General features: G+C 39.8%; 1 long non-coding RNA gene across 1 annotated transcript; it reads right to left on the bottom strand.

Annotated features, from left to right (window-relative positions):
* Window positions 1–2,153: 2,153 nt before the first annotated feature.
* On the bottom strand, window positions 2,154–3,376 carry LOC127922352 (uncharacterized). Its single transcript, XR_008111046.1, has 3 exons — window positions 3,271–3,376; window positions 2,589–2,650; window positions 2,154–2,247 (listed from the first exon to the last, which is right to left on the bottom strand). It is a non-coding gene; the product is annotated as an uncharacterized LOC127922352 (long non-coding RNA).
* Between the last annotated feature and the right edge of the window lie 248 nt (window positions 3,377–3,624).

Below are 3,624 nucleotides of genomic sequence, written 5' to 3'. Positions count from 1 at the left end.
GCAGATTGGGTGATTCTATCTTCATTTAATCGAGTTGAACTGCCATGTAAGCAGATTGGGTGATTCTATCTTCATTTAATCGAGTTGAACTGCCATGTAAGCAGATTGGGTGATTCTATCTTCATTTAATCGAGTTGAACTGCCATGTAAGCAGATTGGGTGATTCTATCTTCATTTAATCGAGTTGAACTGCCATGTAAGCAGATTGGGTGATTCTATCTTCATTTAATCGAGTTGAACTGCCATGTAAGCAGATTGGGTGATTCTATCTTCATTTAATCGAGTTGAACTGCTATGTAAGCAGATTGGGTGATTCTATCTTCATTTAATCAAGTTGAACTGCTATGTAAGCAGATTGCGTGATTCTATCTTCATTTAATCGAGTTGAACTGCTATGTAAGCAGATTGGGTGATTCTATCTTTATTTAATCGAGTTGAACTGCTATGTAAGCAGATTGGGTGATTCTATCTTCATTTAATCGAGTTGAACTGCTATGTAAGCAGATTGGGTGATTCTATCTTCATTTAATCGAGTTGAACTGCTATGTAAGCAGATTGGGTGATTCTATCTTCATTTAATCGAGTTGAACTGCTATGTAAGCAGATTGGGTGATTCTATCTTCATTTAATCGAGTTGAACTGCCATGTAAGCAGATTGGGTGATTCTATCTTCATTTAATCGAGTTGAACTGCCATGTAAGCAGATTGGGTGATTCTATCTTCATTTAATCGAGTTGAACTGCCATGTAAGCAGATTGGGTGATTCTATCTTCATTTAATCGAGTTGAACTGCCATGTAAGCAGATTGGGTGATTCTATCTTCATTTAATCGAGTTGAACTGCCATGTAAGCAGATTGGGTGATTCTATCTTCATTTAATCGAGTTGAACTGCCATGTAAGCAGATTGGGTGATTCTATCTTCATTTAATCGAGTTGAACTGCTATGTAAGCAGATTTGGGGATTGTCCTCTATTGAATCATTGACTGGAGTTCAACCATGCTGCACTGTAATAGCCTGGAATACAAACTGAATATCACCCTGTTTCACTATAATGAAACAGCTAATGAAATGGAGCGATATTCAGTTTGAATACCAGACTAGCACCATGATGCCTTCTCACCCGCTTTCCTACTTGAGCCATTCATCTGTGTGTCTGAAAGCTTCAGAATAAGTCTGGCTGGTTGAGTACGGTATCTCACGGACTCTTACGGTTTGTAAGTGTGGATACCGTAGCCAGCTCCCAGAGGTCAGCCAGACAAACATAACAAACCATTTTTAGCGCTGACTTGCTTACTCTTACTGTACACATTATCCTACCATTATCATTAGTGTTGTTCTGGAGGGTTTCAGGCTATTTGGTTTTAACGAAGGATCTCTGCAGAATTCATTGGTGTTTTGATAATGGGAGGTTATGTTCAGTGTTTAGACTACTGCTAACTGTATGAAGTGCAGTAGTTTGTGTTGATCCTGTCTGTTCTGATCTAAGAGACTGTCTAGGAAAGCAGTAGTTTATTTATTGATCCTGTCTGTTCTGTTCTAAGGGCCTGCCTGGGAAGGATGGACCACAAGGACAGCAGGGTACTACAGGGCCCGTGGTAAGTGTTGCTTTACTCCCTTTTCTCTCTCTCTCTCTCTCTCTCTCTCTCTCTCTCTCTCTCTCTAGTCTCTCTCTCTCTCTCTCTCTCTCTCTCTCTCTCTGTCTCTGTCTCTGTCTCTGTCTCAGTCTTTATCTTTCTCTCTTTCTCTCTTTCTCTCTTTCTTCTCTCTCTCTTTCTCTCTCTCTCTCTTTTATCTTTGTCTCTCTCTCTCTTCTCTCTCTCTCTCTCTCTCTCTCTCTCTTGGACTCTCTCTCTCTCTCTCTCTCTCTCTCTCTTCTCTATATATATATATATATAGATATATATATATATATATATATATATATATATATACACACACGCAAATATTACGGTTCAATTCCAATTCTTATCCATGCATGAAATGTGCATATGTTGACTTAACATGTAGTTTATTATTTCATCCTTGATCATTTGTCTCTCTACCAGGGCAGTCCTGGAGCCCCCGGGGCCCCTGGTGGAAGTGGCTCTCCTGGACCGCTGGGAGACCAGGGACCACCTGTAAGTAAACTACCGGATATTCAAACCCTTGGTTGGTTGATTGACTCACCATCAGACCACCCAGGTCTGTTGAAAGAAGTTGATCAGGTTACGACAAGATTTGCTGTTGTTTATGGTGTCTTCAACATCTCCATCTGTTGTTTATGTTGTCTTCAACATCTCCATCTGTTGTTTATGGTGTCTTCAACATCTCCATCTGTTGTTTATGGTGTCTTCAACATCTCCATCTGTTGTTTATGGTGTCTTCAACATCTCCATCTGTTGTTTATGGTGTCTTCAACATCTCCATCTGTTGTTTATGGTGTCTTCAACATCTCCATCTGTTGTTTATGTTGTCTTCAACATCTCCATCTGTTGTTTATGGTGTCTTCAACATCTCCATCTGTTGTTTATGGTGTCTTCAACACCTCCATCTGTTGTTTATGTTGTCTTCAACATCTCCATCTGTTGTTTATGGTGTCTTCAACACCTCCATCTGTTGTTTATGGTGTCTTCAACACCTCCATCTGTTGTTTATGGTGTCTTCAACATCTCCATCTGTTGTTTATGGTGTCTTCAACATCTCCATCTGTTGTTTATGGTGTCTTCAACACCTCCATCTGTTGTTTATGGTGTCTTCAACATCTCCATCTGTTGTTTATGGTGTCTTCAACACCTCCATCTGTTGTTTATAGTGTCTTCAACATCTCCATCTGTTGTTTATGGTGTCTTCAACATCTCCATCTGTTGTTTATGGTGTCTTCAACATCTCCATCTGTTGTTTATGGTGTCTTCAACACCTCCATCTGTTGTTTATAGTGTCTTCAACACCTCCATCTGTTGTTTATAGTGTCTTCAACATCTCCATCTGTTGTTTATGGTGTCTTCAACATCTCCATCTGTTGTTTATGGTGTCTTCAACACCTCCATCTGTTGTTTATGTTGTCTTCAACATCTCCATCTGTTGTTTATGGTGTCTTCAACACCTCCATCTGTTGTTTATGGTGTCTTCAACACCTCCATCTGTTGTTTATGTTGTCTTCAACACCTCCATCTGTTGTTTATGGTGTCTTCAACATCTCCATCTGTTGTTTATGGTGTCTTCAACACCTCCATCTGTTGTTTATGGTGTCTTCAACACCTCCATCTGTTGTTTATGGTGTCTTCAACACCTCCATCTGTTGTTTATAGTGTCTTCAACACCTCCATCTGTTGTTTATGGTGTCTTCAACATCTCCATCTGTTGTTTATGGTGTCTTCAACATCTCCATCTGTTGTTTATGGTGTCTTCAACACCTCCATCTGTTGTTTATAGTGTCTTCAACACCTCCATCTGTTGTTTATAGTGTCTTCAACATCTCCATCTGTTGTTTATGGTGTCTTCAACATCTCCATCTGTTGTTTATGGTGTCTTCAACACCTCCATCTGTTGTTTATGTTGTCTTCAACACCTCCATCTGTTGTTTATAGTGTCTTCAACACCTCCATCTGTTGTTTATGGTGTCTTCAACATCTCCATCTGTTGT

Source organism: Oncorhynchus keta, unplaced genomic scaffold, assembly GCF_023373465.1.
Source record: "Oncorhynchus keta strain PuntledgeMale-10-30-2019 unplaced genomic scaffold, Oket_V2 Un_contig_2539_pilon_pilon, whole genome shotgun sequence".
Classification (NCBI taxonomy): domain Eukaryota; kingdom Metazoa; phylum Chordata; class Actinopteri; order Salmoniformes; family Salmonidae; genus Oncorhynchus; species Oncorhynchus keta.
This window is presented reverse-complemented; position numbering and strand designations above follow the sequence as displayed.